Source organism: Triticum dicoccoides, chromosome 2A (genome assembly GCF_002162155.2).
Source record: "Triticum dicoccoides isolate Atlit2015 ecotype Zavitan chromosome 2A, WEW_v2.0, whole genome shotgun sequence".
In the NCBI taxonomy this organism is placed as follows: Eukaryota; Viridiplantae; Streptophyta; class Magnoliopsida; order Poales; family Poaceae; genus Triticum; species Triticum dicoccoides.
This window is the reverse complement of record NC_041382.1, coordinates 111533319-111559141: the sequence shown is the minus strand read 5'-3', so window position 1 is coordinate 111559141 and position 25823 is coordinate 111533319.

Genomic DNA, 25823 nt, shown 5'->3' with positions numbered 1-25823 from the left:
CTGATTTGGATCCATGTGTTTCATGCTATGGTTAGGTTTACCTTAATACTTCTGTTGTAGTTACAGATGCTTGCAATAGGGGTTAATCATAAGTGGGATGCTTGTCCAAGTAAGGACAATACACAAGCACCGGTCCATCCACATATCAAATTATCAAAGTACCGAACGTGAATCATATGAACGTGATGAAAACTAGCTTGACGATAATTTCCATGTGTCCTCGGGAGATCTTTCCTTCATATAAGAGTTTGTCCAGGCTTGTCCTTTGCTGCAAAAAGGATTGGGCCATCCTGCTGCACCTTATTTACTTTTATTACTTGCTACTCATTACAAATTACCTTATCACAAAACTATCTGTTACCGATAATTTCATTGCTTGCAGAGAATACCTTACTGAAAACTGCTTATCATTTCCTTCTGCTCCTTGTTGGGTTCGACACTCTTACTTATCGAAAAGCTACGATAGATCCCCTATACTTGTGGGTCATCAAGACTCTTTTCTGGCGCCGTTGCCGGGGAGTGAAGTGCCTTTGGTAGGTGGAATTTGGTAAGGAAAAATTTATATAGTGTGCTGAAATTTACTGTCACTAGTTACTATGGAACATAATCCTTTGAGGGGCTTGTTCGGGGTATCTTCACCCCGACCAGTAGAGCAAAGAGTTGCTCCCCAACCTACTGAACCTACTGAAATTTTTTACTTTGAAATTCCTTCGGTATGATAGAGAAACTGCTAGCTAATCATTTTGCAGGAGATGGAACATTGCATCCCGATTTACACTTAATCTATGTGGATGAAGTTTGTGGATTATTTAAGCTTGCAAGTATGCCCGAGGATGTTATCAAGAAGAAGGTCTTCCCTTTATCTTTGAAGGGAGAGGCATTGACATGGTATAGGCTATGTGATGATATGGGATCATGAGACTACAAGCGATTGAAATTGGAATTTCATCAGAAGTTTTATCCTATGCATCTTGCTCATCGTGATCGTAATTATATATATAATTTTTGGCCTGGCGAAGGAGAAAGCATCGCTCAAGCTTGGGGAGGCTTAAGTCAATGTTATATTCATGCCCTGATACGTCTCCAACGTATCTATAATTTTTGATTGCTCCATGCTACTTTATCTACTGTTTTGGACTATATTGGGCTTTATTTTCCACTTTTATATTACTTTTGGGACTAACCTATTAACCGGAGGCCCAGCCCAGATTTGCTGTCTTATGCCTCTTTCAGTGTTTCGAAGAAAAGGAATATCAAACGGAGTCGAAACGGAACGAAATCAACTGGAGAAGTTATTTTTGGAAGGAAACCTACCGGATAGACTTGGACCCTACGTCAGAAGACGAAGGAGGAGCTCACGAGGGTAGGGGCGCGCCCACCCCCCTGGGGCGCGCCCCCCTGCCTTGTGGCCCCCCTTCGGTCCACCGACGTACCTCCTGCACCCATATATACCTACGTAACCTAAAACTTCCAGAACAGAGATTAGATCGGGAGTTCCGCCGCCAGAAACCTCCGTAGCCACCAAAAGTCAATCGGGACCCTGTTCCGGCACCTCGCCGGAGGGGGCAATCCCTCTCCGGTGGCCATCTTCATCATCCCGGTGCTCTCCATGATGAGGAGGGAGTAGTTCTCCCTTGGGGCTGAGGGTATGTACTAGTAGCTATGTGTTTGATCTCTCTCTCTCTCTCGTGTTCTTGATTTGGCACGATCTTGATGTATCGCGAGCTTTGCTATTATAGTTGGATCTTATGTTTCTCCTCCCCCTCTTCTCTCTTGTAATGAATTGAGTTTCCCCTTTGAAGTAATCTTATCGGATTGAGTCTTTAAAGACTTGAGAACACTTGATGTATGTCTTGCCGTGGATATCTGTGGTGACAATGGGATACCACGTGCCACTTGATGTATGTTTTGGTGACCAACTTGCGGGTTCCGCCCATGAACCTATGCATAGGGGTTGGCACACGTTTTCGTCGTGATTCTCCGGTAGAACTTTGGGGCACTCTTTGAGGTCCTTTGTGTTGGTTGAATAGATGAATCTGAGATTATGTGATGCATATCGTATAATCATACCCACGGATACTTGAGGTGACATTGGAGTATCTAGGTGACATTAGGGTTTTGGTTGATTTGTGTCTTAAGGTGTTATTCTAGTACGAACTCTAGGGCTGTTTGTGACACTTATAGGAATAGCCCAACGGATTGATTGGAAAGAATAACTTCGAGGTGGTTTCGTACCCTACCATAATCTCTTCGTTCGTTCTCCGCTATTAGTGACTTTGGAGTGACTCTTTGTTGCATGTTGAGGGATAGTTATGTGATCCAATTATGTTAGTATTGTTGAGGGAACTTACACTAGCGAAAGTATGAACCCTAGGCCTTGTTTACCATCATTGCAATACCGTTTACGCTCACTTTTATCACTTGCTACCTTGCTGTTTTTATTATTTCAGATTTAAAAAACCATTATCTACTATCCATATTGCACTTGTATCACCATCTCTTCGCCAAACTAGTGCACCTATATAATTTACCATTGTATTGGGTGTGTTGGGGACACAAGAGACTCTTTGTTATTTGGTTGCAGGGTTGCTTGAGAGAGACCATCTTCATCCTACGCCTCCTACGGATTGATAAACCTTAGGTCATCCACTTGAGGGAAATTTGCTACTGTCCTACAAACCTCTGCACTTGGAGGCCCAACAACGTCTACAAGAAGAAGGTTGTGTAGTAGACATCAAGCTCTTTTCTGGCGCCGTTGCCGGGGAGGTGAGTGCCTGAAGGTATATCTTTAGATCTTGCAATCGAGTCTTTTAGTTTCTTGTTTTATCACTAGTTTAGTTTATAAAAGAAAACTATAAAAAATGGAATTGAGTTTGTCTCATACGCTTCATCTTTTTAATATCTTTCATGAGTATGATGGAAAGGATAATTGTGCTCAAGTGCTAGAAGAAGAAATCTATAAAATGTTTGGCACTAAATATTTGAATGATGAGCATGATTGCAATGTTGTTAGTACGAATTCTTTGAATATCCATTATGCTAATGATGATTGCACTAGTTATGATGAAAATGTCTCCTATAAACATGTCAATTTTTGTGGAGAAGATTGGGTTTGCAAGTACGCACCAAATAGGGAAGATAGATATTGCAAGAGGCATAAGTACTTAGAAACCAAATTGTTGCAAGAAGAGCTAGATGAATGTGCTGAAAGATTCAATATTTCTCGTGCCCCTTGTAAACTTTGCAATGAACATGGTCATTTAAAGCTCCAATGCTATTTGTTTCATGATCAAGTCGTGTCCAAATATTGTGATAATTTGAGTACCCTTGAGCATCATAAAGAACTTGGCCTTCTTTTGGGTTATGAAGAAATTAAACGTATAACTAAGGGTATTCCAAAATTTAATCTTGATAAAATTCTTGATTTTGATCTAGAGAAGATTTATATGTATTGTGCGGTGATATGAAAAGGCCCAAGCTTGGGGAAGCTATGTTTGATGAGGATGACATATTTGAGAATATATTTGCTGCAATTAATGTTTGTCCCAAGCTTGGGGAAGCTATGAATAATGAAGATGATATTTTTAGTCTCCCAAGTTTTGATATGCAAGTTTATAATGATGATAGCATGCCTCCTACTTATGATGATTATTGTGATGATACTTATGTTATAAAAAGTAGTGATTATATTTATAAAACTTGTCATGATTATGATTACCCTTTTTCTGAACATTACTCTTTTAATGTGGAAACAATTTATAGTATTCAAGTCTCTTATGATACTCCCACTATTCCGATTAAGAAGAATTTTGCTCATGTGGAGAGTAATAAAATTTCTATGCTTGTAGATCATGAAAAGAATGCTTTAGATGCTGGTTATATTGTTAAATTCATTCATGATGCTACTGAATATTATTATAAGGGAGGAATATATGCTTGTAGGAATTGCAATAATATCAAGTTTCCTCTCTGTGTGCTTAAAGTTTTGAAGTTATGCTTGTTTTGCCCTCCTATGCTAGTTGATTATTATTCCCACAAGTTGTTTTCTCACAAAATCCCTATACATAGGAAGCATGTTAGACTTAAATGTTCTAGTCATATTCTTCATGATGCTCTTTTTATGTTTCAATTCTTATCCTTTTTGTGAGCCTCATTGAATCATCATGCCTAGCTAGGGGCATTAAACGATAGCGCTTGTTGGGAGGCAACCCAATTCTATTTTAGTTCCTTGCTTTTTGTTCCTGTTTAGTAATAAATAATTAATCTATATTCTGTTTAGATGTGGTTTTATCTTTTAATTAGTGTTTGTGCCAAGTTAAACCTATTAGATCTTCTTGGAAGATAGTTATTTGATCTTGCTGTAATTTCCAGAATCTTTGCGCACAGTGACAGAATTTTCAAAAATCACCAGAACGTGATAAAATAGTGATTCCAATTGCTTCTGATCAATAAACAAATTTCCCAGGTCTTCCAATTTTGGTAGAATTTTTTGGGTTCCAGAAGTTTGCGTTAGTAACAGATTACTATAGACTGTTCTGTTTTTGACAGATTCTGTTTTGCGTGTGTTGTTTGCTTATTTTGATGAATCTATGGCTAGTAAAATAGTTTATAAACCATAGAGAAGTTGGAATACAGTAGGTTTAACACCAATACAAATAAAGAACAAGTTCACTACAGTACCTTAAAGTAGTCTTTTGTTTTCTTTCTCTAACGGAGCTCACGAGATTTCTATTGAGTTTTGTGTTGTGAAGTTTTCAAGTTTTGGGTGAATTCTTTTGATGGATTATGGAACAAGGAGTGGCAAGAGCCTAAGCTTGGGGATGCCAATGGCACCCCCAAGATAATCCAAGGACACCAAAAAGTCAAAGCTTGGGGATGCCCCGGAAGGCATCCCCTCTTTCGTCCACTTCCATCGGTAATTTACTTGGAGCTATATTTTTATTCACCACATGATATGTGTTTTGCTTGGAGCGTCTTGTATTATTTGTGTCTTTGCTTGTTAGTCTACCACAATCATCCTTGCTGTACACACCTTTTGAGAGAGCCATGCATGAATTGAAATTTGTTAGAAAACTCTATGTGCTTCACTTATATCTTTTTGAGCGTGATAATTTTTGCTCTAGTGCTTCACTTAGATCTTTTAGAGCACGGTGGTGGATTGTTTTAAAGAAACTTGATCTCTCATGCTTCACTTAGATTATTTTGAGAGTCGTTAATAGCATGGTAATTTGCTTAATGTTAATATACTTGGTATTCAAGATATGTGAAACTTTCTTTTTAGTGGGTTGAATACTAAGATAAGTTTGATGCTTGATAATTGTTTTGAGATATGGAGGTGATAATATCATAGTCGTGCTAGTTGAGTAGTTGTGAATTTGAGAAATACTTGTGTTGAAGTTAGCAAGTCCCGTAGCATGCACGTATGGTTAAAGTTGTGTAACAAATTTGAAGCATGAAGTGTACCTGGCTTGTGCATCCTTATGAGTGGCGGTCGGGGACGAGCGATGGTCTTTTCCTACCAATCTATCCCCCTAGGAGCATGCGCGTAGTACTTGATTTTTGATGACTTCTAAATTTTTGCAATAAGTATATGAGTTCTTTTGACTAATGTTGAGTCCATGGATTATACGCACTTTTACCTTTCCGCCCTTTGCTAGCCTCTTCGGTATCGTGCATTGCCCTTTCTCACATTGAGAGTTGGTGCAAACTTCGCCGGTGCATCCAAACCCCGTGATATGATACGCTCTTTCACACATAAACCTCCCTATATCTTCCTCAAAACAGCCACCATACCTACCTATCATGGCATTTCTATAGCCATTCCGAGATATATTGCCATGCAACTTCCATCATCATCATCATCATCATCATCATGACATGCTTTACTTTTGTCATATTGCCATTGCATGATCTTGTAGTTGACATCGTATTTGTGGCAAAGCCACCATGCATTATTTTTCATACATGTCACTCTTGATTCATTGCACCATCCCGGTACACCGCCGAGGCATTCATATAGAGTCATATCTTGTTCTAGTATCAAGTTGTAATCATTATGTTGTAATCAATAGAAGTGTGATGATCATCATTATTAGAGCATTGCCCAATCAAAAAAAAGAAAGGCCCCAAAAAAGAGAAAATAAAAAGGGCAATGCTACTATCTCTTTTTCCACACTTGTGCTTCAAAGTAGCACCTTGTTCTTGATGTAGTGAGTCTCATATATTGTGCTTCAAAGTAGCACCATGATTTCATATAGTGAGTCTCATAAGTTGTCTTGTTCATACTAGTGGGATTTTTTCATTATAGAACTTGGCTTGTATATTCCAACGATGGGCTTCCTCAAAATGCCCTAGGTCTTCATGAGCAAGCAAGTTGGATGCACACCCACTAGTTTTCTTTTGTTGAGAATTCTTAACTCTAGTGCATCCGTTGCATGGAAATCCCTACTCCTTGCATTAACATCAATTTATGGGCATCTCCATAGCTCATTGATTAGCCTCGTTGATGTGAGACTTTCTCCTTTTTTGTCTTCTCCACACAATCCCCATCATCATATTCTATACCACCCATAGTGCTATGTCCATGGCTCGCGCTCATGTATTGCGTGAAGGTTGAAAAAGTTTGAGATTATTTGAGTATGAAACAATTGCTTGGCTTGTCATCGGGGGTATAGAAGTTGGGAACATCTTTGTGTGACGAAAATGAAGCATAGCCTAACTATATGATTTTGTAGGGATGAACTTCCTTTGGCCATGTTATTTTGAGATGACATAATTGTTTGATTAGTATGCTTGAAGTATTATCATTTTTATGTCAATATGAACTTTTGTCTTGAACCTTTCGGATCTGAATATTCATACCATGATTAAGAAGATTTACATTGAAATTATGCCAAAGTATCACTCCGCATCAAAAATTCTCTTTTTATCATTTACCTACTCGAGGACGAGCAGGAATTAAGCTTGGGGATGCCTGATACGTCTCCAACGTATCTATAATTTTTGATTGCTCCATGCTACTTTATCTACTCTTTTGGACTATATTGGGCTTTATTTTACACTTTTATATTACTTTTGGGACTAACCTATTAACCGGAGGCCCAGCCCAGATTTGCTGTTTTATGCCTCTTTCAGTGTTTCGAAGAAAAGGAATATCAAACGGAGTCGAAACGGAACGAAATCAACTGGAGAAGTTATTTTTGGAAGGAAACCTACCGGATAGACTTGGACCCTACATCAGAAGATGAAGGAAGAGCTCACGAGGGTAGGGGGCGCGCCCACCCCCCTGGGGCGCGCCACCCTGCCTCGTGGCCCCCCTTTCGGTCCACCGACGTACCTCCTGCACCCATATATACCTACGTAACCTAAAACTTCCAGAACAGAGATTAGATCGGGAGTTCCGCCACCAGAAACCTCCGTAGCCACCAAAAGTCAATCGGGACCCTGTTCCGGCACCTCGCCGGAGGGGGCAATCCCTCTTCGGTGGCCATCTTCATCATCCCGGTGCTCTCCATGATGAGGAGGGAGTAGTTCTCCCTTGGGGCTGAGGGTATGTACTAGTAGCTATGTGTTTGATCTCTCTCTCTCGTGTTCTTGATTTGGCACGATCTTGATGTATTGCGAGCTTTGCTATTATAGTTGGATCTTATGTTTCTCCTCCCCCTCTTCTCTCTTGTAATGAATTGAGTTTCCCCTTTGAAGTAATCTTATCGGATTGAGTCTTTAAAGACTTGAGAACACTTGATGTATGTCTTGCCGTGGATATCTGTGGTGACAATTGTTGGAAATATGCCCTAGAGGCAATAATAAAAGCATTATTATTATATTTCCTTGTTCATGATAATTGTCTTTATTCATGCTATAATTGTGTTATCCGGAAATCGTAATACATGTGTGAATAACAGACACCAACATGTCCCTAGTGAGCCTCTAGTTGACTAGCTCGTTGATCAACAGATAGTCATGGTTTCCTGACTATGGACACTGGATGTCATTGATAACGAGATCACATCATTGGGAGAATGATGTGATGGACAAGACCCAATCCTAAACATAGCACAAGATCGTATAGTTCGTTTGCTAGAGTTTTCCAATGTCAAAGTATCTTTTCCTTAGACCATGAGATCGTGTAACTCCCGGATACCGTAGGAGTGCTTTGGGTATGCCAAACGTCACAACGTAACTGGGTGACTATAAAGGTAGACTACGAGTATCTCCGAAAGTGTCTGTTGGGTGACATGGATCAAGACTGGGATTTGTCACTCCGTATGACGGAGAGGTATTACTGGGCCCACTCGGTAATGCATCATCATAATGAGCTCAGAGTGACCAAGTGTCTGGTCACAGGATCATGCATTACGGTACGAGTAAAGTGACTTGCCGGTAACGAGATTGAACGAGGTATTGGGATACCGACGATCGAATCTCGGGCAAGTAACATATCGATAGACAAAGGGAATAGCGTACGGGGTTGATTAAATCCTCGACATCGTGGTTCATCCGATGAGATCATCGTGGAGCATGTGGGAGCCAACATGGGTATCCAGATCCCGCTGTTGGTTATTGACCGGAGAGTCGTCTCGGTCATGTCTGCTTGTCTCCCGAACCCGTAGGGTCTACACACTTAAGGTTCGGTGACGCTAGGGTTATGAAGATATGTATATGCAGAAACCCGAATGTTGTTTGGAGTCCCGGATGAGATCCCGGACGTCACGAGGAGTTCCGGAATGGTCCGGAGGTAAAGAATTATATATAGGAAGTGCTATTTCGGGCATCGGGACAAGTTTCGGGGTTATCGGTATTGTACCGGGACCACCGGAAGGGTCCCGGGGGTCCACCGGGTGGGGCCACCTGTCCCGGGGGGGCACATGGGCTGTAGGGGGTGCGCCTTGGCCTAGATGGGCCAAGGGCACCAGCCCCTATAGGCCCATGCGCCTAGGGTTTCCACCATGGAAGAGTCCATGTGGTGGAAGGCACCCTAGGTGCCTTGGGGGGGAGGGAAACCTCCCCTTGGCCGCCGCCCCCCCTTAGTAGATCTCATCTACTAGGGCCGGTGCCCCCCTGGCACCCCTATATATAGTGGGGGGGAGAGGAGGGATTTCAGACCAGCCCCTGGCGCCTCCATCTTCCCCCGTTACGTCTCTCCCTCGTAGTCTCGGCGAAGCCCTGCTGCTGTGACGCCCTGCATCCACCACCACGCCGTCGTGCTGCTGGATCTTCATCAACCTCTCCTTTCCCCTTGCTGGATCAAGAAGGAGGAGACGTCTCCTGTCCCGTACGTGTGTTGAACGCGGAGGTGCCGTCCGTTCGGCGCTGGTCATCGGTGATTTGAATCACGTCGAGTACGACTACATCATCACCGTTCTTTTGAACGCTTCCGTGCGCGATCTACAAAGGTATGTAGATGCATCTAATCACTCGTTGCTAGATGAACTCCTAGATGATCTTGGTGAAACGAGTAGGAAAATTTTTGTTTTCTGCAACGTTCCCCAACAATAATGGGATACCACGTGCCACTTGATGTATGTTTTGGTGACCAACTTGCGGGTTCCGCCCATGAACCTATGCATAGGGGTTGGCACACGTTTTCGTCGTGATTCTCCGGTAGAACTTTGGGGCACCTTTGAGGTCCTTTGTGTTGGTTGAATAGATGAATCTGAGATTGTGTGATGCATATCGTATAATCATACCCACGGATACTTGAGGTGACATTGGAGTATCTAGGTGACATTAGGGTTTTGGTTGATTTGTGTCTTAAGGTGTTATTCTAGTACGAACTCTAGGGCTGTTTGTGACACTTATAGGAATAGCCCAACGGATTGATTGGAAAGAATAACTTTGAGGTGGTTTCGTATCCTACCATAATCTCTTCGTTCGTTCTCCGCTATTAGTGACTTTGGAGTGACTCTTTGTTGCATGTTGAGGGATAGTTATGTGATCCAATTATGTTAGTATTGTTGAGGGAACTTACACTAGCGAAAGTATGAACCCTAGGCCTTGTTTACCATCATTGCAATACCGTTTACGCTCACTTTTATCACTTGCTACCTTGCTGTTTTTATTATTTCAGATTTCAAAAACCATTATCTACTATCCATATTGCACTTGTATCACCATCTCTTCGCCGAACTAGTGCACCTATACAATTTACCATTGTATTGGGTGTGTTGGGGACACAAGAGACTCTTTGTTATTTGGTTGCAGGGTTGCTTGAGAGAGACCATCTTCATCCTACGCCTCCTACGGATTGATAAACCTTAGGTCATCCACTTGAGGGAAATTTGCTATTGTCCTACAAACCTCTGCACTTGGAGGCCCAACAACGTCTACAAGAAGAAGGTTGTGTAGTAGACATCATGCCCCAATCATGAGCTCTCAAAAGAAATGATTATTCAAAAAAATTATGCTTAGCTTTCTCTCAGTAATCGCTCCATGCTCGATACTTCTTGTACGGGATCTTTTATGATGAATAATGTTGAATTCAAATGGGATTTATTGGAAAGAATTAAATGCAACTCTGAAGATTGGGACCTCGGCGAAGGTAAGGAGTCAAGTATAACAGCTAAGTTTGATTGTGTTAAATCTTTTATGGATACCGATGTTTTCCGTGAATTTAGCACTAAATATGGACTTGACTCTGAGATAGTAGCTTCTTTCTGTGAATACTTTGCTACTCATGTTGATCTTCCTAAGGAGAAGTGGTTTAAATATAATCCTCCCATTGAAGTAAAAGTAGTTGCACCTATTAAAGTTGAAGAAGAGACTATCACTTATGATGATCCTGTTGTTCCTGCTGCTTATATTGAGAAGCCACCTTTCCTTGTTAGAATAAAGGATCATGCTAAAGCTTCAACTGTGGTTAAAAAGTAATATTAAGATGCCCAAACCCCCTGAGCAAATTAAAGTTGAACCTAGTATTGCTATGGTTAAAGATCTCTTGGCCGATAATATTGATGGGCATGTTATTTACTTCTGCAATGAAGCTGCGAGAATTGCTAGACCTGATGCTAAAAATAAACATAGACCTGTTGTAGGCATGCATGTTATTTCTGTTAAAATAGGATATCATTGCTATCATGGCTTATGTGATATGGGTGCTAGTGCAAGTGCAATACATCATTCCTTATACCAAGAAATTATGCATGATATTGCACCTGCTGAGATAGAAGAGATAGATGTTACCATTAAGCTTGCCAATAGAGATACTATTTCACTAATTGGGATTGTTAGAGATGTTGAAGTCTTGTGTGGGAAGGTTAAATATCCTGCTGATTTTCTTGTTCTTGGTTCCCCACAAGATAGCTTTTGTCCCATTATATTTGGTAGACCCTTCTTGAATACTGTTAATGCTAAGATAGACTGCAATAAGGATATTGTTTCTATTGGTTTAGGGGATATGTCTCATGAGTTTAATTTTGCTAAATTTCGTAGACAACCCCATGATAAAGAATTGCCTAGTAAAGATGAAATTATTGGTCTTGCTTCTATTGTCGTGCCTCCTACTGATCCTTTAGAACAATATTTGCTAGATCATGAAAATGATATGTTCATGAACGAAAGAAGGGAAATAGATGAAGTATTCTTTAAACAGGGACCTATTTTGAAACACAACTTGCCTATTGAAATCCTAGGGGATCCTCCTCCACCCAAGTGTGATCCCGTGTTTGAGCTTAAACCATTGCCTGATACTCTTAAATATGCTTATCTTGATGAAAAGAAGATATATCATGTTATTATTAGTGCTAACCTTTCAGAGCATGAAGAAGAGAAATTATTGAAAACTCTGAAGAAGCACCGTGCTGCTATTGGATATACTCTTGATGATCTTAAGGGCATTAGTCCCACTCTATGTCAACACAAAATAAATTTGGAGAAAGACGCCAAACTAGTTATTGATCACCAACAACGGTTGAATCCTAAGATGAAAGAAGTGGTAAGAAAAGAAATATTAAAGCTCCTTGAAGCAGGTATAATTTATCTCGTTGCTAATAGTCAGTGGGTAAGCCCTGTCCATTGTGTCCCTAAGAAGGGAGGTATTACTGTCGTTCCTAATGATAAAGATGAATTGATTCCGCAAAGAATTATTACAGGCTATCGGATGGTGATTGATTTCCACAAATTAAATAAAGCTACTAAAAAAGATCATTACCCTTTGCCTTTCATTGATCAAATGCTAGAAAGATTATCCAAACATACACATTTTTGCTTTGTAGATGGTTACTCTGGTTTCTCTCAAATACCCGTGTCAGCTGATGATCAGGAAAATACTACTTTTACTTGCCCTTTCGGTACCTTTGCTTATAGACGTATGCATTTTGGTTTATGTAATGCACCTGCTACCTTTCAAAGATGCATGATGGCTATATTCTCTGACTTTTGTGAAAAGATTTGTGAAGTTTTCATGGATGATTTCTCTGTTTATGGATCCTCTTTTGATGATTGCTTGAGCAACCTTGATCGAGTTTTGCAGAGATGTGAAGAAACTAACCTTGTCTTGAATTGGGAGAAGTGCCACTTTATGGTTAATGAAGGTATCGTCTTGGGGCATAAAATTTCTAAAAGAGGTATTGAAGTTGACAAAGCTAAAGTTAATGCTATTGAAAAGATGTCGTGTCCCAAGGACATCAAAGGTATAAGAAGTTTCCTTGGTCATGCTGGTTTTTATAGGATGTTCATTAAGGACTTCTCAAAAATTTCCCGGCCTCTGACTAACCTATTACAAAAAGATATTAATTTTGTCTTTGATGATGATTGTGTAGAAGCATTTGAAATACTTAAGAAAGCCCTGATTTCTGCACCTATTGTTCAGCCACCTGATTGGAACTTACCATTTGAAATTATGTGTGATGCTAGTGATTATGTTATAGGGGCTGTTCTAGGACAAAGAGTTGATAAAAAAATCAAATGTTATTCAATATGCTAGTAAAACTCTAGACAATGCCCAGAGAAATTATGCTACTACTGAAAAGGAATTCTTAGCAGTTGTATTTGCTTGTGATAAGTTCAGACCTTATATTGTTGATTCTAAAGGGACTATTCACACTGATCATGCTGCTATCAAATATCTTATGGAAAAGAAAGATGCTAAACCTAGAGTTATTAGATGGGTTCTCCTGCTACAAGAATTTGATTTGCATATTATTGATAGAAAGAGAGATGAGAACCCCCATTGCAGACAACTTGTCTAGGTTAGAGAATGTTCTTAATGACCCACTACCTATTGATGATAGCTTTCCTGATGAACAATTAGCTGTCATAAATGCTTCTCACACTGCTCCATGGTATGTTGATTATGCTAATTACATTGTTGCTAAATTTATACCACCTAGTTTCACATACCAGCAAAAGAAAAAGTTTTTCTATGATTTAAGACATTACTTCTGGGATGACCCACAACTTTATAAAGAAGGAGTAGATGGTGTTATTAGACGTTGTGTACCTGAGCATGAACAGGAACAGATCCTATGCAAGTGTCACTCCGAAGCTTATGGAGGACACCATGCTGGAGATAGAACTGCACACAAGGTATTGCAATCCGGTTTTTATTGGTCTACTCTCTTCAAAGATGCCCGTAAGTTTGTCTTGTCTTGTGATGAATGTCAAAGAATTGGTAATATTAGTAGACGTCAAGAAATGCCTATGAATTATTCATTTGTTATTGAAGCATTTGATGTTTGGGGCTTTGATTATATGGGACCTTTTCCTTCCTCTAATGGGTATACACGTATTTTAGTTGATGTTGATTACATTACTAAGTGGGTAGAAGCTATTCCAACTAGCAGTGCTGATCATAACACCTCTATTAAGATGCTTAAAGAAGTTATTTTCCAAGGTTTGGAGTCCATAGATACTTATTGACTGATGGCGGTTCACATTTTATTCATGGTGCTTTTCGTAAATGCTTGCTAAGTATGATGTTAATCATAGAATTGCATCTCCATATCATCCACAGTCTAGTGGTCAAGTAGAATTGAGTAATAGAGAGCTCAAATTAATTTTGCAAAAGACTGTTAATAGATCTAGAAAGAATTGGTCCAAGAAACTTGATGATGCATTATGGGCTTATAGAACTGCATATAAAACTCCTATGGGTATGTCTCCTTGTAAAATGGTTTATGGTAAAGCTTGTCACTTACCTCTCGAACTAGAACATAAGGCATATTGGGCTATCAAAGAGCTCAACTATGATTTCAAATCTGCCGGTGAGAAAAGGTCATTTGACATTAGCTCACTTGATGAATGGAGAACCCAAGCCTATGAGAATGCCAAACTGTTTAAAGAAAAGGTTAAAAGATGGCATGACAAAAGGATACAAAAGTGTGAGTTTAATGTAGGTGATTATGTATTGCTATACAACTCTTGTTTAAGATTTTTTGCAGGCAAGCTTCTCTCTAAATGAGAAGGTTTGTATGTTATCGAGGAGGTCTATCGTTCCGGTGCCATAAAAATCAACAATTTCGAAGGCACAAATCCGAAGGTGGTGAACGGTCAAAGAATCAAACATTATATCTCAGGTAATCCCATAAATGTTGAAACTAATATTATTGAAACCGTAACCCCGGAGGAATACATAAGAGACACTTTCCAGAATGTTTCAGACCCCGAAAAGGAATAGGTACATGGTACGGTAAGTAAACCGACTCCAAAACAGTCCTAATGGCAATTTTTATCCGTTTTGGAATATTTAAGAAAATAGGAAAATAAGAAGCAGACCGGAAAGGACACGAGGCTTCCACGAGGGTGGAGGGCGCGCCCCCCTGCCTTGTGGGCACCTCATGTGCTCTCCGGACTCCATTTTCTTGCATGATACTCCTTTTGGTCGGTAAAAATTCATTATATAATCTCCCGAAGGTTTTGACCACCGTATCACGCAAATATCTCCTGTCTTTGTTTCGAGTTGTTTTTCTGACAGATCTAGATCGCCATGGCATCTTCAAGTGCCCCCAAGGACAAGTTCTTTGAGAAGGTCATCAACCCCTACCTCGCGGAAGTGCTGCAACACCCTCAAACCATTGAGATGCGTGAGGGGTTGTTGCACATCCATGATGTGGAGGGACAGAGGAGGACCGGAAGCGTGGAGACAAGGCTCGAGGCGATGGAGCAACAAGTTTTCAAGTGTCAGGAGATGGTGGAGCGTGGACTCGACTCCAATCACACAATGATCACGGAATTCACCACCAACAACAAGCTGGACGCCAAGGACATTGGGGAGGCCATCTTCAAGCTTCACGAGAAAATCGAGCACCTCCAAGCCCAGATCTATGACCTACAAAACCAAAACTATGAGTATGAATATAGATTCAAGAGGATGAGTTTGGCTGCAGATTTGAGGATTCCAGAGACTCGATCATCCTTCTATGATGGTGAGCATATGCCTTTGAAGAGGGATGACAAACCTGCATCATCAACAACTCTATCTCCTTCACCGGCAAAAGAGATATAATCACACGGGTATGGGCACTCCCCTTGGCAACTGCCAAGCTTGGGGGAGTGCCCCGGTATCGTATCACCATCACTTTTATCTTTACCGTTTTTCTTAGTTTGATCCTTTTGATAATATCTTGATCTAGTATAATAAAGTTTTAGTATGATCTAGTTGTGAGTTTTGCTTTATGATCTTCTTGTGTAATCGAGTCCGTGAGCTATATATAATAAAGATTAGTGTTGAGTCAAGGGCTTGATTACCTTGCTATGATCTTGAGGGAATAAAATAAAAGAGAAGAAATAAAAAGAAACAAAGAGATCATATGGATCTTATGGAGAGTAATGAGCTCATATATAAAGAGTATGATGAATAAAAGTTGTTGAGAGTTGACAAACATAGTTTTGGTCATCGTTGCAATTAATAGGAAGTAATAAAGAAAGAGAGGTTCGCATATAAATATACTATCTTGGACATCTTTTATGATTGCGAGCACTCATTAAAGTATGACATGCTAAAGAGTTGACGTTGGACAAGGAAGACAACGTAATGGGTTATATTTTCTTACATCTGAGATAAATTATATTGTCATGGATCATCCAACATGTTGAGCTTGCCTTTCCCTCTCATGCTAGACAATTTCTTTGCACCAAGTAGATATACTACTTGTGCTTCCAAATATCCCTAAACCCAGTTTTGCCATGAGGGTCCACCATATCTACCTATGGATTGAGTAAGATCCATCAAGTAAGTTGTCATCGGTGCAAGCAATAAAAATTGCTCTCTAAATATGTATGACTTATTAGTGTGGAGAAAATAAGCTTTATACGATCTTGTGATGTGGAAGAAATAAAAGCGACGGTCTGCATAATAAAGGTCCACATCACAAGTGGCAATATAAAGTGACGTTCTTTTGCATTAAGATTTCATGCATCCAACCATAAAAGCGCATGACAACCTCTGCTTCCCTCTGCGAAGGGCCTATCTTTTATTCTTGTCTTATACTTCATGCAAAGAGTCATGGTGATATCCACCTTTCCTTTTTACATTTTATCCTTTGGCAAGCACAATGTGTTGGAAAGATCCTGATATATATGGCTAATTGGATGTGGGTTTGCATGAACTTATTGTTGACACTATCCTTGAGGTAAAAAGTTGGGAGGCAACACTATAAGCCCCTATCTTTCTTTGTGTCCGATTAAAACTCCATACCCATAAGTATTGCGTGAGTGTTAGCAATTGTGAAAGACTAAATGATAGTTGAGTATGTGGACTTGCTGAAAAGCTCTTATATTGACTCTTTCCTATGTTATGATAAATTGCAATTGCCTCAATGACTGAGATCAGAGTTTGTTAGTTTTCAATGAAGTTTATGATTCATACTTGAAATTGCGATTGAATTGTTACTTTAGCATAAGAGATCATATGACAATATATATATATGTGTGTGTGTGTGTGTGTGTGTGTTGTTGTTGTTCTAAGAATGATCATGATGCCCTCATGTCCGTATTTTATTTTTATCGACACCTCTATCTCCAAACATGTGGACATATTTTTCGATTTCGGCTTTCGCTTGAGGACAAGCGAGGTCTAAGCTTGGGGGAGTTGATACGTCCATTTTGCATCATGTTTTTATATCGATATTTATTGCATTATGGGCTGTTATTACACATTATGTCACAAAACTTATGCCTATTCTCTCTTATTTTACAAGGTTTACATGAAGAGGGAGAATGCCGGCAGCTGGGATTCTGAGCTGGAAAAGGAGCAAATATTATGGACCTATTCTGCACAACTCCAAAAGTCCTGAAACTTCATGGAAGTTATTTCCAGAATATATAAAAAAACTGAGTGAAGAAAGTTCCAGAGGGGGGGCACACCCTGGCCATGAGGGTGGGGGTGCGCCCTGATATGTCTCTGTCGTATCTATAATTTTTATTGTTCCATGCCAATATTATTCAACTTTCATATACTTTCGGCAACTTTTTATACTATTTTTGGGACTAACATATTGATCCAGTGCCCAGTGCCAGTTCCTGTTTATTGCATGTTTTTTGTTTCGCAGAATAGCCATATCAAACAGAGTCCAAACGGAATAAAAACTAACGGATATTTTTTTTGGAATATATATGATTTTTCAGAAGAAGAATCCATGCGAGACGATGCTCGAGGGGCCCACGAGGTAGGGGGCGCGCCCCAGGGTGTCAGGCGCGCCCCTGACCCTCGTGGCCACCCTGTAAGGCGGTTGGTGCCCTTATTTTGCCGCAAGAAAGCTAATTTCCGGATAGAGATTGTGTCAAAATTTCAGCCCAATCGGAGTTACGGATCTCCGGGAATATAAGAAACGGTGAAAGAGAAGAATCTGAGAACGCAGAAACAGAGAGAGACAGATCCAATCTCGGAGGGGCTCTCGCCCCTCCCGTGCCATGGAGGCCATGGACCATAGGGGAAACCCTTCTCCCATCTAGGGAGGAGGTCAAGGAAGAAGAAGAAGGAGGGGGGCTCTCTCCCCCTCGCTTCCGGTGGCACCGGAACGCCGCCGGGGGCCATCATCATCACCGCGATCTACACCAACACCTCCGCCATCTTCACCAACATCTCCATCACCTTCCCCCTCTATCTACAGCGGTCCATTCTCCCGCAACCCACTGTACTCTCTATTTGAACATGGTGCTTTATGCTTCATATTATTATCCAATGATGTGTTGCCATCCTATGATGTCTGAGTAGATTTTTGTTGTCCTATCGGTGGTTGATGAATTGCTATGATTGATTTAATTTTCTTGTGGTTATGTTGTTGTCCTTTGGTGCCCATCATATGGTTGCTCGCATGGATCACACCCTAGGGTTAGTTGTATGTTGATAGGACTATGTATTGGAAGGCAAGAGTGACAGAAGCTTCAACCTAGCATAGAAATTGATGCATATGGGATTGAAGGGGGACCAATATATCTTAATTCTATGGTTGGGTTTTACCTTAATGAACGTTAGTAGTTGCGAATTTCTTGCTAATAGTTCCAATTATAAGTGCATAGAATTCCAAGTCAGGGATGACATGCTAGCAGTGGCCTCTCCCACATAATACTTGCTATCGGTCTAGTAAAGTAGTCAATTGCTTAAGGGGCAATTTCGCAACTCCTACCACCACTTTTCCACACTCGCTATATTTACTTTATTGTTTCTTATTCTAAACAGCCCCTACTTTTTATTTACGCGTTCTTTATTATCTTGCAAACCTATCCAACAACACCTACAAAGTACTTCTAGTTTCATACTTGTTCTAAGTAAAGCGAACGTCAAGCGTGCGTAGAGTTGTATCGGTGGTCGATAGAACTTGAGGGAATATTTATTCTACCTTTAGCTCCTCGTTGGGTTCGACACTCTTACTTATCAAAAACTGTTGCGACCCCCTATACTTGTGGGTTATCAAGACCTTTTTCTGGCGCCGTTGCCGGGGAGCAATAGTGTGGGGTGAATATTCTCGTGTGTGCTTGTTTGCGTTATCACTAAGTAATTTGTATTTGCTGTTCTTAGTTGTTCTTTATCTTTTGTTATGGATTTGGAACACGAAATACCAAAAAAATTAGGTGTACTTTCTGCTTATGGAGATGGAGAACCTCCTAAAACCCTCGATGTTGGTTATGTGAAAGATATTATGTACTACTTTAATAATCCTGAGAAAACCCCATTTAATTATGTAATGGGAGTAATGTTGGATCAACGTGAATACTTTAGGAATTATCGCTTGACACAAAAAGGGAAACTATTATGGGATCAAATTTATATATTGAAGTGGTATGCTAGACAACTATGCTCGGAATATGATTATACTTGTTGCTCTAGGATGAATTCTCCACACCTTCCCTTTTCATGCAAATTTAATGATAATTAAACCTTGGCTTCTTATGCTAGAGGTATATATGATTACTATGATGTGGAACAAATATAAGAATTTGTTGCTTTTATGGGTGCTTATGAAATTGAATCTATGTTTAAAGAGTTTGATGATATTGATGATGCTTGTTATAGATCTGAAAATTTAGCTATCCTCAAATATTGCTATGAGAATTATGAATAGAATTATGAAATTAATGCACTTATTAAGAAAGTCTCCGCTGTCCAAGAAGAGACTAATATTTTGCAGGAATCTATGAAAGAAGAAGTTGATGACACTGTGAGCTCATTGGATGAAAAAGATGAGGAGGAGAGCGAAGAACAAAAGGAGGAAGAGCAGATTGATCACCCGTGCGCACCTTCTAATGAGAGTAACTCTTCAACTCATACATTGTTTAATTCCCCTTCGTGCTTACCGAAGGATGATTGCTATGATGACTGTTATGATCCCTATGATTCTTTTGAAATATCCCTTTTTGATGATGCTTGTGGCCAAGAAGCCAATATGAATTATGCTTATGGAGATGAACTTGATATAGTTCCTTATGTTAAACATGAAATTGTTGCTATTGCACCCACACATGATAGTCCTATTATCTTTTTGAATTCTCCCGACTACACTATATCGGAGAAGTTTGCCCTTATTAAGGATTATATTGATGGGTTGTCTTTTACTACTACACATGATGATTTTGATAGATATAATATGCATCTGCTTGCTGCTCCTACTTGCAATTATTATGAGAGATGAACTATATCTCCACCTCTCTATGTTTCCAACATGATAAAATTGCAAGAAACTGTTTATACTATGCATTGGCCTTTACTAGGTGTGCATGAATTGTTCTTTTATGACATGCCAATGCATAGGAAGAGAGTTAGACTTTGTCATTGCTTGATATATGTTGCTTTGTTCTCACTACTAAATTACAAATCATTGTTAATTAAAATTGGCTTTGATATACCTTGGGATCCGGGTGGATTCACTACTAGAGCACTACATGCCTAGCTTAATGGCTTTAAAGAAAGCGCTGCCAGGGAGACAACCCGGAAGTTTTAGAGAGTCATTTATTTCTGTTGAGTGCTTTCATATAGTTTAAAAACAACAAAAATAAAGAGGAGAACCCAAAACTTTTCAAAAAGGAAAGTGAAAGTGAGAAAGACAAGCACTGTTGAAGTGGGAGAGCTCCTTGAACTTTGTTCATGCTCACGGCAACTTTGTGAATCTTGATTACAGAAACTTTTCAACAAAAATAATTATCCCCTTGTACAATTCCTTTGTATTATAAAAATTATGTGCCAAGGTTTGCCTTTAGGATGTTTACATTTGCTTGATGGTTTGTGCGGTGCAGGACAGAAACTTTGGCTATAGTGCGTGATTTTACATTTTTAGCTGGAATGTCAAATGGTTCTGATTCTTTTTGCAATGTCTTCCTATACAAATTGTTTATTTTTCCTAATTTTTTAGAATTTTTCAAGTATCAGAAGTATGGTGAATGTTCAGATTATTACAGACTGTTCTGTTTTAGACAGATTCTGTTTTTGATGCATAGTTTGCTTGTTTTGATGAAACTAACAATTTATATCAGTGTATTAAGCCATGAAAAAGTTATATTACAGTAGAAACAATGCAAAAACAAAATATTAATTGGTTTGCAACAGTACTTACAGTAGTGATTTGCTTTATTATACTAACGGATCTTACCGAGTTTTCTGTTGAAGTTTTGTGTGGATGAAGTGTTCGATGATTGAGAAGGTCTCGATGTTAGAAGAAGGAAGAGAGGCAAGAGATCAAGCTTGGGGATGCCCGAGGCACCCCAAGTAAATATTCAAGGAGACTCAAGCATCTAAGCTTGGGGATGCTCGGGAGGCATCCCCTCTTTCTTCAACAAATATCGGTATGTTTTCGGATTCGTTTCGTTCATGCGATATGTGCAAGTCTTGGAGCGTCTTTTGCATTTAGGTTTTTATTTTTCTTTTTATGCACCATGCTGGTATGAGATAGTCCTTGGTTGATTTATAGAATGCTCATTGCACTTCACTTATATCTTTTGAGTATGGCTTTATAGAATGCTTCATGTGCTTCACTTATATCATTTGAAGTTTGGATTGCCTGTTTCTCTTTACATAGAAAACCGCCATTTGTATAATGCTCTTTTACTTCACTTATATTTGTTAGAGCACAGGCATATCTTTTGTCGAAAGAATTAAACTCTCTTGCTTCACTTATATCTATTTAGAGAGATGGCAGGAACTGGTCATTCACATGGTTAGTCACAAAATCCTACATAAACTTGTAGATCGCTGAATATGATATGTTTAATTCCTTGCAATAGTTTTGCGATATAAAGATGGTGATATTAGATTCATGCTAGTGGGTAGTTGTGGATTGTAGAAATACTTGTGTTGAGGTTTGTGATTCCTGAAGCATGCACGTATGGTGAACCGTTATGTGATGAAGTCGGAGCATGATTTATTTATTTATTGTCTTCCTTATGAGTGGCGGTCGGGGACGAGCGATGGTCTTTTCCTACCAATCTATCCCCCTAGGAGCATGAGCGTAGTACTTTGTTTCGATGACTAATAGATTTTTGCAATAAGTATGTGAGTTCTTTATGACTAATGTTGAGTCCATGGATTATACGCACTCTCACCCTTCCACCATTGCTAGCCTCTCTAGTACCGCGCAACTTTCGCCGGTACCATAAACCCACCATATACCTTCCTCAAAACAGCCACCATACCTACCTATCATGGCATTTCCATAGCCATTCCGAGATATATTGCCATGCAACTTTCATCATCATCATATACATGACTTGAGCATTCATTGTCATATTGCTTTGCATGATCGTAAGATAGCTAGCATGATGTTTTCATGGCTTGTCCGTTTTTTGATGTCATTGCTACGCTAGATCATTGCACATCCCGGTACACTGCCGGAGGCATTCATATAGAGTCATATCTTTGTTCTGATATCGAGTTGTAATATCGAGTTGTAAGTAAATAAAAGTGTGATGATCACCATTATTAGAGCATTGCCCTAGTGAGGAAAGGATGATGGAGACTATGATTCCCCCACAAGTTGGGATGAGACTCTGGACGAAAAAATTTAAAAAATAAAAAACAAAAAAAGAGAAAGGCCAAAATAAAAGGAGAAGGCCCCAAAAAGGAAAAAAGGGAAAAGAAAACAAAAAAAATGAGAGAAAAAGAGAGAAGGGGCAGTGCTACTATCCTTTTTCCACACTTGTGCTTCAAAGTAGCACCATGTTCTTCATATAGAGAGTCTCTTGAGTTATCACTTTCATATACTAGTGGGAATTTTCATTATAGAACTTGGCTTGTATATTCCGATGATGGGCTTCCTCAAATGCCCGAGGTCTTCATGAGCAAGCAAGTTGGATGCACACCCACTTAGTTTCAGTTAGAGCTTTCATACACTTATAGCTCTAGTGCATCCGTTGCATGGCAATCCCTACTCACTCACATTGATATCTATTGATGGGCATCTCCATAGCCCGTTGATACGCCTAGTTGATGTGAGACTATCTTCTCCTTTTTGTCTCCTCCACCATCATATTCTATTCCACCTATAGTGCTATGTCCATGGCTCACGCTCATGTATTGCGTGAAAGTTGAAAAGGTTTAAGAACGTCAAAAGTATGAAACAATTGCTTGGCTTGTCATCGGGGTTGTGCATGATTTGAATATTTTGTGTGGTGAAGATGGAGCATAGCCAGACTATATGATTTTGTAGGGATAACTTTCTTTGGCCATGTTATTTTGAAAATACATGATTGCTTTATTTGTATGCTTGAAGTATTATTGTCTTAATGTCAAAGGATAGACTATTGCTTTGAATCACTCGTGTCTTAATATTCATGCCATGATTAGACATATGATCAAGATTATGCAAGGTAGCATTCCACATCAAAAATTATCTTTTTTATCATTTACCTACTCGAGGACGAGCAGGAATTAAGCTCGGGGATGCCGATACGTCTCCGTCGTATCTATAATTTTTGATTGTTCCATGCCAATATTATTCAACTTTCATATACTTTTGGCAACTTTTTATACTATTTTTGGGACTAACATATTGATCCAGTGCCCAGTGCCAGTTCCTGTTTGTTGCATGTTTTTTGTTTCGCAGAATATCCATATCAAACGGAATAAAAACTGACGGAGATTTTTTTGGAATATATATGATTTTTGGGAAGAAGAATCCACGCGAGACGATGCTCGAGGGGCCCACGAGGTAGGGGGCGCGCCCCTGACCCTCGTGGCCACCCCGTAAGGTGGTTGGTGCCCTTCTTTCGCCGCAAGAAAGCTAATTTCCGGATAGAGATCGTGTCAAAATTTCAGCCCAACCGGAGTTACGGATCTCCGGGAATATAAGAAACGGTGAAAGGGAAGAATTTGAGAACGCAGAAATAGAGAGAGACAGAGAGACAGATCCAATCTCGGAGGGGCTCTCGCCCCTCCCGTGCCATGGAGGCCATGGACCAGAGGGGAAACCCTTCTCCCATCTAGGGAGGAGGTCAAGGAAGAAGAAGAAGGAGGGGGGCTCTCTCCCCCTCGCTTCCGGTGGCACCGGAACGCCGCCGGGGGCCATCATCATCACCGCGATCTACACCAACACCTCCGCCATCTTCACCAACATCTCCATCACCTTCCCCCTCTATCTACAGCGGTCCACTCTCCCGCAACCCACTGTACTCTCTATTTGAACATGGTGCTTTATGCTTCATATTATTATCCAATGATGTGTTGCCATCCTATGATGTCTGAGTAGATTTTTGTTGTCCTATCGGTGGTTGATGAATTGCTATGATTGATTTAATTTTCTTGTGGTTATGTTGTTGTCCTTTGGTGCCCATCATATGGTTGCGCGCATGGATCACACCCTAGGGTTAGTTGTATGTTGATAGGACTATGTATTGGAGGGCAAGAGTGACAGAAGCTTCAACCTAGCATAGAAATTGATGCATATGGGATTGAAGGGGGACCAATATATCTTAATGCTATGGTTGGGTTTTACCTTAATGAACGTTAGTAGTTGCGAATTGCTTGCTAATAGTTCCAATTATAAGTGCATAGAATTCCAAGTCAGGGATGACATGCTAGCAGTGGCCTCTCCCACATAATACTTGCTATCGGTATAGTAAAGTAGTCAATTGCTTAAGGGGCAATTTCGCAACTCCTACCACCACTTTTCCACACTCGCTATATTTACTTTATTGTTTCTTATTCTAAACAGCCCCTACTTTTTATTTACGCGTTCTTTATTATCTTGCAAACCTATCCAACAACACCTACAAAGTACTTCTAGTTTCATACTTGTTCTAGGTAAAGCAAACGTCAAGCGTGCGTAGAGTTGTATCGATGGTCGATAGAACTTGAGGGAATATTTATTCTACCTTTAGCTCCTCGTTGGGTTCGACACTCTTACTTATCAAAAATTGTTGCGACCCCCTATACTTGTGGGTTATCACGCCCTACCCCCTGGGCGTGCCCCCTGCCTCGTGGGCCCCCTGGTGGCCCTCCGATGCCCATCTTCTGCTATATGAGGGCTTTCGTCCGAGAAAAAATAATAAGCAAGCTTTCGGGAAGAAACTCCGCCGCCACGAGGCGGAACCTTGGCGGAACCAATCTAGGGCTCCGACAGAGCTGTTCTGTCGGGGAAACTTCCCTCCGGGAGGGGAAATCATCACCATCGTCATCACCAATGATCCTCTCATCGGGAGGGGGTCAATCTCCATCAACATCTTCACCAGCACCATTTCATCTCAAATCCTAGTTCATCTCTTGTATCCAATCTTTGTATCCAAACCTTAGATTGGTACCTGTGGGTTGCTAGTAGTGTTGATTACTCCTTGTAGTTCATGCTAGTTGGTTTACTTGGTGAAAGATCATATGTTCAGATCCATTATGCATATTAATACCCCTCTGATTATGAACATGAATATGCTTTGCGAGTAGTTACGTTTGTTCCTGAGGACATGGGAGAAGTCTTGTTATAAGTAGTCATGTGAATTTGGTATTCGTTCGATATTTTGATGAGATGTATGTTGTCTTTCCTCTAGTGGTGTTATGTGAACGTCAACTACATGACACTTCACCATTGTATGGGCCTAGAGGAAGGCATTGGGAAGTAATAAGTAGATGATGGGTTGCTAGAGTGACAGAAGCTTAAACCCTAGTTTATGCATTGCTTCGTAAGGGGCTGATTTGGATCCATGTGTTTCATGCTATGGTTAGGTTTACCTTAATACTTCTGTTGTAGTTGCGGATGCTTACAATAGGGGTTAACCATAAGTGGGATGCTTGTCCAAGTAAGGACAGTACCCAAGCATTGGTCCACCCACATATCAAATTATCAAAGTACCGAACGCGAATCATATGAACGTGATGAAAACTAGCTTGACGATAATTTCCATGTGTCCTCGGGAGCGCTTTCCTTCATATAAGAGTTTTTCCAGGCTTGTCCTTTGCTACAAAAAGGATT